We start from the raw sequence: 13,945 nt of genomic DNA, 5'->3' as shown, positions 1-13,945 counted from the left end.
CGCACTGCTGTCCCAAACTTCCAGTGAGTTGCATTTTAGTCACCTACTCTCCCCGGCGTCCTCCACAGGACCAGCTCACGGTCGGTGGCAACTACTTATTAAACGAATGAGTGCACAGAGAAGCATTACAGGTTTTGCAAACACCAGGTAGAATGTATAAAGGACCGAATGCTGTGTCTACACACACAGGTAGCAAAACCAGCAGCCACAGGTTAAATCTGATCCACGGACTTTTGTCTTTGGCCCACGTCGTGATTTTTAGAAACTGAGCCACATTTGACTTAAAAATATCCATTCTCTTACTCATAAATATGGAGAACCAACTGAGGGCTGCAGGAGGGGTTGTGGGAGGGGGGAGGGGCTAAATGGATAAGAGGCATTAAGGAATCTACTCCTGAAATCATTGTTGCACGACATGCTAACGAATTTGGATGTGAATTTTAAAAAATAAAAAATAAAATTAAAAAAGATATACATATCGATTCTCTTGAAAGACCAGCGGACTCTCTGGCAAACAGTGCGTGCTTATTCCAGAATGATGCCACCTGGTCCGAGCTACGTGGAACTTAGATCCCTTTCAATGGAGCGCAGGCCCAGAGGTGATTGTGTCCCTACCTGTCATACTGGGTGGACTTGTGCGCCTCACCCAGACGTCTTCTGTCATTTGTGTCACCGATGAGGATCCTGGAGGTGTTTCAGTCTTGGTCTGGACGGTCACAACGGTGGAAATGCATGTGGGGAACAGTAGGTATAGCTGGGGGAACTAAGGAAAGATTTCTGGAGTCCCAAAGGCCCGTAGAAGTGCAGACAGGTGCATGTGGGGACAAGGCAAGCTGGAGAGAGGGCAGCTCACCCTTTGCTAACACTTACATTGGCTCCGCCTAAGTGACCTTTGAGGACAAGGAAGGCCTCGCCTCCAGTTTCCCTCCTGAGAAAGGAGATTTTCAGTCGATGCTGACTTCTCAGGATGGGGCTGGGAGCTGCTGGTTGAATTGCTTCTCTGTTGAGGTTCTCCCAGGAGAGACGAGGAGTGTTAGTGCTCCAAAGAAACCGGAGGCCTGTGATCCGTCCTCACGTTTGCCTTTGAAGAAACTGAGGCTGAGACAGGAAAAGTGGGTTAGCCAGGGTCACACGGCAAGGTTAAGAGCCGAGACTAAAACCCAACTTCTCTCTTTTGCTTATTACCCCACCAGAGAAATACATCAAAGGGGAGGAGAGGGAAGAGATAGGTTCACAGAGACGAAAATATGGAACAAGTGCTCTGCTTTTAGGATAATCAACTCTGAATTCAGAAGGTCTTTTCTTTTCTTTTAAGAAAGGAATGTGTTTTTATCATCCACTTCAATGGCCAGTGGCGGGGGGAGGGGGGAAGGGAGGGGGGCAGGGGAAGCCCTTCAAATCCCCAGGGAATGTGAGAAAAAACTCCATTAAATTCTAGTCTTCAAGTCTGTCTCGGTCATAATAACTATAATAAACTCCGGGAGTGTGTGTTTTCTTCGGGTTTCTCTTTTGGTCACTTATGTAAGGGGTTGAGAGAGGACAACAAAAAGGAACAGGCAAGTTTAGTGTTTTGTTTTTTTTTTAACGTTTATTACTTACTTTTGAGAGACAGAGAGAGAGAGAGAGAGAGAGAGAGCGTGCACAAGCAGGAGAGGGGCGGAGAGAGAGGGAGACACAGAATCCGAAGCAGGCTCCAGGCTCCGAGCTGTCAGCCCAGAGCCTGATGCGGGGCTCGAACTCACGGACCGTGAGATCATGACCTGAGCCAAAATCAGACGCTCAACCGACCGAGCCACCCAGGTGCACCATGGAACAGGCAAGTTTTACGTGGATAATAGGAAAGTGGACAAATTGGGATGGTTTCATAATTAAGCACAGCCTCTCTGTGTCCAGTCAAGAAACTACATTCGCAGACTTCCAGAGGTGTCGAGATGAGAGGCTGGGGGTCGGATGGGGAGAGGCAGACTATGGCGTTACGCCCTTCTCATGGAGGAATATGGACATATGGACTGTTTGCTGGGAATGCTTTTCCTGACGTCTGACCCTAACCTCCGCCACACCCTTCCCTGGGCTGAGGCCATTATTCTTCAGGACTCAACTAAAACACCCCCTTGGCACCCTGCATTTCCCCCTTCAGAGCACTCATCACACTTGCAATTAATTACCTGTGTCATTCGTTGGTTAATGCCAGGCTCCCTTACTGCACCACCAGCTCCATTAATGACTGCAATGCCTGTGTCTGTCTTGCTCATGACTAATGGTGCCTCATCCATAGTAGGTTCTCCATAAGTATCTAGTGAATGGCTTCAAGATCTCATCCTTACCTCTTAAGACCTCACAATCTTATGGACAACACTCAGAGGGCAGCGAAGCAGTAAATGGGTGTTCAAAATGGCTGCCCCTGGCCTCCCTTCCCCTCTCAAATGTTCCCTGGCACATCTCATCTCCAAACCGAGGCATGTGCTTGAGGAGGCAGGTATAGAAGAGGGGGAGTCCATTGGCTTGGGTCCAAATAAGCAACGTAGAAAAACTTCTAAAGGCATCAGTTGCTGTAGAAGAAGTGAGTCTCGGGGCGCCTGGGTGGCTCAGTTGGTCAAGCGTCGACTTCAGCTCGGGTCGTGATCTCACGGTCCACGAGGTCGAGCCCTACGTCAGGCTCTGTGCTGACAGCTCGGAGCCTGGAGCCTGCTTCAGCTTCCGCATCTCCTTCTCTCTCTGTTCCTCCCCTCAACATCATGCCTCTACTATGGATGTCTGCACAGAGGTCGGCAAAGCCCTGGTCACACATTCAGCGGAACCAGAGCTGGAGCGTGGTCGGGCTGCTCTCCCGGCCACTTGCCCGTTCCCTCTTGCCTGTCACATGAGGGCCAGAGTTTCTTCCAAAGAAAGCGGACGATGATGATGTTGGGACCTGGAGCCTTCTATTCCAGCAGGCAGGTGGACCCCTGGACGTGAGTGCTTCTGCAGGGGGCCAGTCGGACCACTCCCGGCTGTGCTCCAGTGCAAGGGAAACCTCCCCACAGGCCAGGCGGACGACCTTGTTACTAAGCTCTGTTGACCTGGCTACCTCGTGGTGACCCCAGCATTTGGTGTCCCTGGTGCAGGGGAGAGTGGGGAGGGGGTCCCCCTGCGCGTATGGCCTTGTGTTCTTTGCACTTCAGAGGTGGGGGCCAGGGTCCGAGTTTGTGAAGCCCCTGCCCCGGGGAGGGGGGTGGCTCTGGGAAGCCCGTCCAGCCCGGAAAGTTCACTGCGGCGGGGTGGGTGCAGGGCAAGGAGGGAGGAACCGGGCCTGGTTTGCAAAATCAGTCTCCAGGCTGTTTTCTCCAGGAAAGGAGATGGGGGTGGGGGGGGCAGCGAGGGGGGGGGGACCTCAGTCCTCAGCACAGAATAAAAGAGAAATAAGGGAGAAAGCAGATGAAGCTGCTTATCTCATTTATTTATTTTTCCTTCCCCGCTTCCGCTTATTCTCCTCCAACCCACGTCCCCGGTGCCTCTCCCCAGCCGCTATCTGGCTAACGAGCTCCCCCATTAGAACTCCCGGCCCCCCTGCTCCCCGGCATCTCTTCTCCAGACTTGGCTGAGGGTGGGATGTACCACCACACAGGATTTCCGTGGGTGATAACCGCAGCCAGGGCCCCGCTCACCCCGGGGCTGTCCCTCCGAACGCGACCGTCCTCAGCGGTCTCACCTACACCAACAGCTCTGCCCGCCTCTTGGTCAGCGACACCTCACCCTTGACACCCCTCCGCCCTGGTCTCTGAGGGTGTGGATGCCTCAGATGGAGAGACAGGAGATAAAGTACCAAGGTGAATTTTCTGAGGTCACTCACAGGTCTCTAGACCGGGGAAGGACCACCAAAGGCCCCCTCGTCTGGGCCTCTGCCGACGGCCCTTGTCAAGCCAGGTCCCTGGCGGCCATGCTCACGAAACGTGCATTCACCCTCTCCAGAGCTGTCAGCTTTCCACTCAAAAGAGCGCGCACCTCACAGGGTGATGTGTTGTTGGCTTTTTAACCTTTTATGGATGTGCATTCGGGGCGTTCGGAAAAGTACCCCAGCCCCAAGCCCCACAGAGTTTCACAAGATGGAGACACTGAGATCATCGGCGACCAGACCCATAACAGAGTATGTCCCACAGCCCTTTATTAGGCCCCAACCTCACCACCACCCACCTCCTCCCGACCCCGAGCCCCCACCCCCCTCAACCGCTGTCCCGGCTTCCAACACCACACGTCAGTTCGCCTCATGGGATTCCCTCTGAAGAAGCTGGATCCCAGAGGTGCACAGAAAAGATTTTATTTTTTCTCTTCATCAGCAATATCTGGGAGGCGGGGGCTGAGCCCGAGCTGGGTGCTGTCTTCTATTTCCAACCATCAAGATCCCTAACTCCTTAACGCCACATAAACTGCGAGGAATTTTAGGGAAAGAGTCATCTCAGGGAGAAACCCCCACGCAGCGGGCGGAAGGCCAAGTGGGAAGGGACATGGAGTGAGATAAGAGGAAGCCAGTATGAGGAGATGGGGGCCCCGGAAGAAGAGCGTTCCAACCTCTCCCACCAGACGTCAGCCCGTCCTTGCCTCTTTCCACCTTTTTCTCTATTTCTAGAGACGCTGTTTTCAGCAAAGCCACACCCCCACCTCTCCGCTTGAAACAAACGTTGAAAACAGAAGTGTAACGGGAGACACATATGCCATTTTTTATGTTGGTGAAATACACTGAGCATAAAATTTATCATTAGTGACACTTAGGACATTCACGCTATTATGGAACCAACGCCACTGTTTATTCAGAACATGTTTGTTACCCCAAAAGGATACCTGGTTCCCACTCAGGGGTCACTCTCCTTTTCTCAAAACCACGTTTAAATGCCATCAAGTAGGTGGCAGTGTGTTGTAACTATGTGTGTGCCGCATAGGCCCCCTCTTCTTTCCTTGTCAAAGGGGATGCTGACCTTCTCTCCTCCGTGCAACATCTACGTATGTCATTTTAAATTTCCTAGTAGCAGGGTGCTTGGCTGGCTCCCTCGGTAGAGCATTCAACTCTCGATCTCAGGGCTGTAAGTTCACGCCCCAAGTTGGGCGTAGAGATTACTTAAGGATAAATAAATAAGTAAATAAATAGATTTTCTAGTAGCCACATTAAAAAGAAACAGATGAGGGGCGCCGGGGTGGCTCAGTCGGTAAGGCGTCCGACTTCGGCTCAGGTCATGATCTCGCAGTCTGTGAGTTCAAGCCCCGCATCAGGCTCTGTGCTGACAGCTCAGAGCCTAGAACCTGCTTTGGATTCTGTGTGTGTATCTCTCTCTCTGCCCCTCTCCCGCTCATGCTCTGTCTCTCTCTCTCTCTCTCTCAAAAATAAGTAAACATCAAAAAAAAATTAGGGGCATCTGGATGGTTCATTCAGTTAAACATCCGACTGTGGCTCAGGTCACAATCCCGAGGTTTGTGAGCTCGAGACCCACATCGGTCTCTGGGCTGACAGCTGGGAGCCTGAGGCCTGCTCCGGATTCTGTGATTCTCTCTCTGCCCCTCCCCCACTCGCACTCGGTCTCTCTCAAAAATAAACAAACATTAGAAAATATTTTATTTTATAAAACAAATACATTTTTTAAAATTTTAAAAAAGAAGAAACAGATGAAATGAATTCCAATAATTTACTTAATCCAATTTATCCAAATTGTTATCATTTCAACATGTAATCGTTTTAAGAACGATTGCTGAGATACCTTATACTCCTTCGTTTTTACGAAGTCTTTGAAATCCTGTATATACGTTACATGTACAACGTATCTCAGTTTGGACCAGCCACATGTCAATAGCCCCTAATGGCTACCGTCTGGACAGTGCAGCTCTAAACAATTTGTAGAACGCTATTAATATCCTAAATCATCTTTGTAAAAGGTGATTATTAAGTACACAAGTATTCTGAGGCTATAGTTCTATTTTTAATGTAAATGTATTATCCTAATTGTGAAAAATAATAGAAAAATTACCCATAGGTGTCAATACAAGAAAAACTGTAATAACTGAAAAACTTTTTTAAATGTTTATTTATTTTTGAGAGAGAGGGAGAGAGACAGAGAGAGAACACGAGCAGGGGAGGGGCAGAGAGAGAGGGAGACAGAGGGTCCGAAGACGACTCTGTGCTGACAGCACGGAGCCCGACGCGGGGCTCGAACTCACGGACCGTGAGATCATGACCTGAGCCGAAGTCAGACGCGTAGCTTTGTTCCCTAACAAAGCTAGAGGCCACCGAGCCTAACCTAGAAACCTGGCCTTGGATTTCGAAATTCCTCCCCACCCCCAGATTCGTATGGCTTTCTCTCCCACACACGTTTGAACCTAAGTTTGAAAACATGTCCTGGATAATGAGGAGGCTGGTGATCTAGCTCGTGCCTAAGAGCCCTTCCAACCAGAACATTCCAGGGTACTCGGCTGCATTCATTTCTCCACCCGACAGGCACACATGGACACACAAACAGACTCACACACAATCACACACACACGATCTGGGTCACCGGTTCCACCCCAGAGAAGAGCTTGCAAAGAAGGAAGAACACCTCGACTCAACCTCGCTAACTCACTGGGAAAACACAGAGATCTAAACAGAAGGACTCGTATTTGGCATTCATGCTCAGAAGGAAGAAAACCCAGCAGAAACCAGTCTCAGTACCCAAGAATGTAAAAACATTTCTTTTTTTTTTTTTTTAGGTTCTCAGAAGCTTTGTACCACAATGCCCCAAGTTGGAAAAAAATGTGCCATTTCATATGTTTATAACAACATCTGATTTAATATTATACAGTTTTGCTTAGTCACAAACCAGAACAAATACTTTCAGATTTATTACATCCTTCTATTCAGAGACTTAAGTAATCACAGTTAATAATGCAGCCATTCCACAGCCCAAGGAAAAGCTTTATAATTTGAGGGGACCAAAAATTCCTGAGAGGCAGGTTATTTTCAAGAAGGATTTAAGGTTTTAGAGCTCTCAATGAAGCTTGAAATTCATCTTTTCCAGTTCGCATGGAAAGGGTTTCCTCCAAAGCTTGGCTGGGAGGTAGAAAGAGAAAAACCAGTAGGCACACAGCGTCTCCCTGCGCCCTTCGAGAATGTAGCAATTACCCATCCATTACTAATCTTTACCTTGTCTTTTTTTTTTTTAACGTTTATTTTTTTTTTGAGGGGGGAAGGGGCAGAGAGAGAGGGAGACACAGAACCCCAAGCAGGCTCCAGGCTCTGAGCTGTCAACACAGAGCCCGACACAGGGCTCGGGCTCACAAACCGTGAGATCACGACCTGAGCTGAAGTCGGACGCTTAACCGATTGAGCCACCCAGGCGCCCCATCCTTACCTTGTCTTTAAACATTTTTTAAACCCATACCACCGGCTCCCCTACTCTTTATGTTATTAGCATTTTGGTCCTCCTTCTTATGTGTTGATTCATTGAAAGGCATTAATTGATTTAAAAAAGAAGCAAATATTCTTACAAAGCATACTTTCTCATTTCTTCCCCCCCACACATGTGCACATGGCGTTTGTTGCCCAACTTGTAAACAACTCTTAAACCCCAAGCATTGCCCCTTCCTGGCAAATTAATTCAGGAGTAGTTAATGACATGGCAGTGAACTCAATTGCTCGGAGGCTTGGGTCATAGGTTTGGTGGCTTCAGAGCTCTACTCTCTGTCAGGGCACAGATGGTCCTCCACTGCCTCCAGAAGGGGGACTCTGGCCCCCTGAGGGCTGGAGGCTCCTCTGTGTGTTTGGATGAGTATAAACCCATCATCCAAACTGTGTGCGTCCATGTTGCACTATACGTGTTTAGTGAGTTCCATTTTTCAAAGAAAGCTGGGATCTGTTACTCCAGTGTTTCTTTAGCCACCATTAAGGAGAACATCAGCACTAAAGTAGGGTGAGGATTGTAAGAACTTGGTCTACAGAAAATCAGGTAAGAGTTGAGGACAGTTGGGTTTTTATAAAAATGGGACTTCCTAAGTCCCGCTGCAGACCCACATCAGGACACCTACATGTCAGATACAGGAATATCCACTTGACCCAGGGTTCCCACGTGAGTCACAGACACACTACGACTTACATACACTGATCTTAAAGGTCCCTTCATTAAGTCATAAGCAAACGCTTCAAAACGAGATTGATTATAGGATTAAACCAGTTTCCAGTTGAAGATACTACCACTCTTTGAAATAATTCTTGCCAACTGATTCTTTCGCAGCACACTTCCAGAAGCCAGAAGGCGTGAGTAACCATAGCTAATCATCGACTTCTATCAACCTAATAATCTAATTCTAGTAATCTAATTGTACTCGCCTACAACATAGGTTAGTCCCTTAACGTCTTCAAACCTTACAGACACGACTGACGTGGGTAGGGAAAGTGCGGTTACAATACCGAAGGAGCTCACGGAAAGCTTTCACATCCATCCGACCTTCCTGGATCGTCAGAAGGTCAAACAGCGTGTACGGGTGACAGGGCTCTGCAGACTTCATGACATGCTACACACGCGAAGGCATAACGAGAAGGTGGCCATGGATTAGATTTCTAAAAATCCTCTCGTTTTAGATCACAGTGTCTGTTTTATTACTGATAAAAGTTCGCTTGGCAAGGACGTGCTTCAGAATTATAGAGGCAATGGAGTTTCTCCCACTGGATCCCGGGGTTGAATTCATCCATCCAGCCTCAGGCAGCACCAGACAAAGCTGCAGGGTTTCTTCCAATAAGGGCAGGGCTTTTCTGCCAAGCTCACCACCTGGCCCAAAGACACCCGGGACCCCGCACCTTGAAGATGAGCAGAGCCCAAGAAGCAAGGTGGAAGGGGGGCGGGGGGCAGAGCTCAACTGTGGCTCCCAGGTTCCCCAATCAGATCTCTCCTGAGTAGGAGGATGTGAGGAGGCAGAGAGAGGCCAAGACTAATTCACATCCCTTCCTTGGGGTACATTAAGGGTAAGTGTGATTGTAATACTGAAGCAGTTTATTATAGGGAAGTTGCCACCTCTGCCCTGAAATTCTTCCATTTTTTGTTCTTTGGACCCACCGTGTCTACCCACAATGCCTCTGGCCATCCAGAAGTGGGACAGTACCCTTCAGCACCCCTAACACCAGCCACAGCTCCATCATAGATCTTCCTGGGCAAGCAGTGTGGGTTTTTGTCCCATAAGATTCTGAGATGGGTCAATACAGGACATTGTGTTCTTCGAGGCCTTTCTGTAGTCAAGACAGAAAATATAGATTCTCTTCTATTTTCCATCTCAGTTTATCTTCAGCCTCCTCGACCAACGTAACCTATTAGAAATGATGCAGTTTAATCCAATGACATCATGAAGGCACCCCAAAAATAAAATGCCAACAATAAGATGTTCTGCATTTGACTTCTCTCAAAATATTAAATTACGGGGTGCCTGGGTGGCTCAGTCCATTAAGTGTCCGACTTAAGCTTAGGTCATGATCTCACAGCTTATGGGTTCAAGCCCTGCGTCGGGCTCTGTGCTGACAGCTCAGAGCCTGGAGCCTGTTTCGGATTCTGTGTCTCCCTCTCTCTCTGACCCTCCCCCGCTCACTTGCATGCATGCTCCCTCTCTCTCTCTCAAAAATCAATAAACCTTTAAATATATATATATATATATATATATATATATATAATTACCAGAGAGTCTGAAGCTCAAAATTAAATCCCCTTACAAGTTAAGCTCCAAAGAAATTAAGACCAAAAAGTAAAGTCTAAAGTTAAATTATGTCACCCTCCATCAAGACTGAGGTTAAAGCCATTATGTGTCAATTTCTTATTCTCCTTAGTCTCAGCGAGGGGAGTTCTGATGTTCTGGATGAGGGTGGGGGTCCTCAGTGGCTAGCGTTGGGCTGTTTCCAGAAAAGAGGCCTTTCGGTTTGGATTAAATCAGCTCCAACTCTCTGATGAGCCCGAATTTTTCTATTACTCTTTTTTTTTTTTTACTGTGGCGAAATACACATAACTTAAAATGTACTCTCTTAGCCACTGTGAGGTATACAGTTCAGTGGTATGAAGTCCGTTCACACGACTATACAACGACCACCACTCCCATCCCCAGAACTCTTTCCTCCTGCAAAACTGAATCTGTCTCCACCCCCACCCCCTCCCCTGCTTCCTGGAAGCCACCGTCCTACTGTCTGCTTCCGAGACGCTAGCTACCTCCTACAACCGGAATCGTGCAGTTTGGGCCCTTGGGTGACTGGCTTGGTGACTTATTTCACTTAGCATAATGTCTTCCAGCTTCGTCCATGCTGTGACACCTGTCAGAACTTCCTTCCTTTTTAAGGCTGCATAACATTCCACTCTGGACATACACTACATTTTATTTACCCATTCGGCCATCGGCAGACCCTTGGGTGGTTTCCACCCGTTGGCTATTGTGAATAGTGTTGCCATGAACATGGGTATCCGTGCCTCACTTTCTAAATGAATCAAAGGTTTAAGCCACACAGGAGGTTATCACGGAACTATCTCCACACCACGAAATTGAGAAAATAATTCAGTCCCACGGGGTGCCTGGGTGGCTCAGTCAGTTAAGCATCCAACTCTTGACTTCGGCTCGTCATGACCTCACGTTTTTTGTGAGTTCGAACCCCGAGTTGGGCTCTGTGCTGACAATGCAGAGCCTGCTTGGGTTTCTGTCTCCCTCTCTCTGTTTCTGCCCCTCCCCTGCTTTCTATCTCTCTCTCACAATACATAAAAATAAACCAAAAAGAAAGAAAGAAAGAAAGAAAGAAAGAAAGAAAGAAAGAAAAGAAAGGAAGAGGGAAGGAAAGAAAGAAGGAAGGAAGGAAGGAAAGGAAAGGAAAGGAAAGAAGAAAGAAAGAAAGAAAGAAAGAAAGAAAGAAAGAAAGAAAGAAAGAAAAAAGAATTCAATCCCCAATCCCAGGGAGGTTAACCAGGCAAAATCGTGATTCAAAAGCCCATTGTGTGGTGCTAACAAGGACTACAGCAGATTCAGAAGAGAAGATTCTTCTAAGGGAAGATTCTTCTAAGAGAAGATTCTTCTAAGGGAAGAAGGGGAAATGGTTTTATCTGAAGTACTCCTCGGTCATTGCCAGGTGACCATAATCCACACAGAATTCAATTGTGGCTCCGTGTTTACCATATCCAGGGGAGATGAACTCAGCCCTGTAAACAGTGTGCTCTCTCAGAGAGTAGCACTTGAGACATTACTGTATTAAACACGTTTTCATGGTCCAAAATAAGAACGCGATTAAAAAGGATTCTAAACAAGGATTTATTTTCTGCCTGAGAAGCTTAAAATGTGGACACCGCCAGCAAAGGCCAACACTTCTGAGTGTGGCGTCACAGAGAGGAAGACGAAGCGTTCGACCAGTCCTACAGCCCGCGGCCAGAAGGTCGTCTGCCAGTGTATAGACGTTGTCAACTAAAATGATGCAAAATGTCAGCCTCACATCTGTTGAAAAGGGGCTCCTCCTACAGGAAGCAAGATGGTGGGGCAGGGGGCACTAATATAATTAAAACTTGAAGGCACAGTGTAATACAGGAAAATGTCGTTGAGCAACACATCGCTAAGACTTGAAATCTTTAGGGGCACCTGGGTGGCTCAGTCGGTTAAGCGTCTGGCTTCAGCTCAGGTCATGATCCTCACGGTCTGTAAGTTCGAGCCCCACGTCGGGCTCTGTGCTGACAGCTCAGAGCCTGGAGCCTGTTTCGGATTCTGTGTCTCCCTCTCCCTCTGCCCCTCCCCTGCTCACGCTCTGTCTCTCTCTCAAAAATAAATAAGCATTTAGGAAAAAAAAATTTTTTTAAAGCCTTGAAATACGTTGTTTCTTTTCAAAAGCACTGTGAGCACAATGAAAAGAATACAGCTTTAAGAACTAAGCTTCACCCCATCAGGCATTAATGGAGTCCAGAAACTATGTGAACAATCTTACTTGACATCCCAAGACATTATATCGGTCCAAAGAGAAAACCAGAGGGGGGAACATGTTAATTTTCTCAGCCTTTTGATAGCACATACACAAGATCTCTTAGCCCCACAAAAAGCTCCAAATATTCTCTAGAACTTCAACTGCCTTAAAATATAGACTTGCATTTATCTTGGCCACATTAACGAGATCTGTTTGACCAATACATTTATATTTATGGTGACTAAGGGCAGATTATGGTTGTTAAAATTTGTCCTTGGGACATGAAAACACTCCTCTGTCATTAATACATTTTGTAATATAAACTATGATGTCAGGTCAACGTAAAGGGTAAAAACGTTCCTAAAGTATGCACACATCATTTTTTAAAGCAATTGAGCCTAATGGAATAACAAAGGTCATCATAACAAACCATTACAGCCTTGGTCTTGGCAACTCTGGCCACAGAAGAATCTCCAAGAAACGATCATCATTCCTCCAATGTTATGGCATCCAGACGACAGGAATGGCTTGCAAATGAGTCATACAGGCTCAGATCCTCAGTAGCTATGTGAGCGCTGGACGATCAATTATTCATGTGTTTACAGAGAGCTTTCCCGGTTGATGTTAACCAGAGCTGCTTGCAAAGAAGAGTTCTCCAGCTGTCCTCGGCCATCCTGGGCCTCCAACTAACAAGCCGATTTAATTGCTGGGCAAGGTCATCTGGGAGGTGCCCCTCCCCTAGACCACAATCCCTTTGAGACTTTATTAGGTGTAAAAATACTAATCAGAAATAATTATGACAATACTTTCTTTACCTTACTCCCAGCAAATCCCAAAGACAGAGCTAGAAGTTAGCCTTAACTTAGGTCCCACTGAGCTCCGCCAATACTGGAGTCTGGACTACGGAAGATACAGGTCAGGGATTGGTAGAAGGTACGGAGAAGGAAAGGAAGGGAAAGAATCAGGGTCTTTGGGCTTCATGAGGGAAGTGGGAGGAAGTGCAGTCTAGAATGCCATGTGAAGGTATGGGGGCCCGACTGACGACCACCAAGGGCGAATAGATTAGGTTGGTCAATATCCAAACGTGATTGAACTTGACCCACCCATCAAAATTGGCCTTGGAACAAGTTAAATCAGAAGGCACTTCTCAGCCCCTTTTGTTACTACAGCCTGTCCAGGAAGACTAATAATGTGATTAGGGCAACTCCTCTTTCTGAGCTCGGCCCAAGAGGATGGGACCAGATGGCCCCACCAGTCCCCTATCAGCTGTGTTTTGAGGGAGACCAGGATCATGGCCAAAGCTGTTGCCTGGGCCTCTTCCTCTGAAGACGCTGCAGTCAAAGCAGACAAAGGGATACCTCAGGCACATTTCTATTATCCCAGTTCCAAGAGCATTTGTTGAATCCTTCAACCAGATTCTTCCCCTTGCTTGAAACTGGGCAAATTCAGGCACTATCAAAACTCACTTGTCCATTTCTAAGAAAGTGGTAGAACCAAACGGTGCTCTTACTGATATAAGATCACGGTGGAAAGGGGGGCACCTGGGTGGCTCAGTCAGTGAAGCGTCTGACTTCGGCTCAGGTCATGATCTCACGGTCTACGAGTTCGAGCCCCACATCGGCCTCTGTGCTGGCAGCTCGGAGCCCGCAGCCTGCTTCAGAGGGTGTGTCTCCCTTTCTCTCTGCCCCTCCGTCACGCATGCTCTGTCTCTCTATCTCTCAAAAATCAATAAACATTAAAAAAACTTTTTTTTAAAGATCATGGTATAAAGGGAGTATATGTGTATGGTCAGAAGCACTAAGACCCTGGGGTAGTTCTGCTTAAAGCAGTAGGAGGTGGGGCGCCTAGGTGGCTCAGTCAGTTGAGCGTCCGACTTTGGCTCAGGTCAGGATCTCACGGTCTGTGAGTTCGAGCCCCATGTCGGGCTCTGTGCCGACAGCTCGGAGCCGACAGCTCTGTGCCGACTGCTTCCGATTCTGGGTCTCCTTCTCTCTCTGCCCCTCCCCCGCTCATGCCCTGTCTCCCTCTCTCTGTCAAAAATAAATAAAC

At 47.6% G+C, this 13,945-nt stretch overlaps 1 protein-coding gene and 1 non-coding gene across 3 annotated transcripts in view; both read right to left on the bottom strand.

Annotated features, from left to right (window-relative positions):
• Positions 1-1,086: 1,086 nt before the first annotated feature.
• The window catches only part of MTARC1 (mitochondrial amidoxime reducing component 1), a 38,349-nt gene continuing 25,490 nt past the window's right edge, over positions 1,087-13,945 (bottom strand). The window contains exon 8 of one of the 2 annotated variants that reach the window (XR_006213975.1): positions 1,087-1,098. The gene's annotated coding sequence lies outside the window, so the exon portion shown is untranslated. Of the gene's footprint in view, positions 1,099-7,328; positions 9,296-13,945 lie in introns of those variants that run through there. The other variant, XR_006213976.1, reaches the window with a different exon arrangement.
• On the bottom strand, positions 4,850-4,970 carry LOC122236064. Its single transcript, XR_006214270.1, has one exon. It is a non-coding gene; the product is annotated as a U6atac minor spliceosomal RNA (small nuclear RNA).

The sequence above is a fragment of the Panthera tigris genome, chromosome F3 (assembly GCF_018350195.1).
Source record: "Panthera tigris isolate Pti1 chromosome F3, P.tigris_Pti1_mat1.1, whole genome shotgun sequence".
Classification (NCBI taxonomy): Eukaryota; Metazoa; Chordata; class Mammalia; order Carnivora; family Felidae; genus Panthera; species Panthera tigris.
This window is presented reverse-complemented; position numbering and strand designations above follow the sequence as displayed.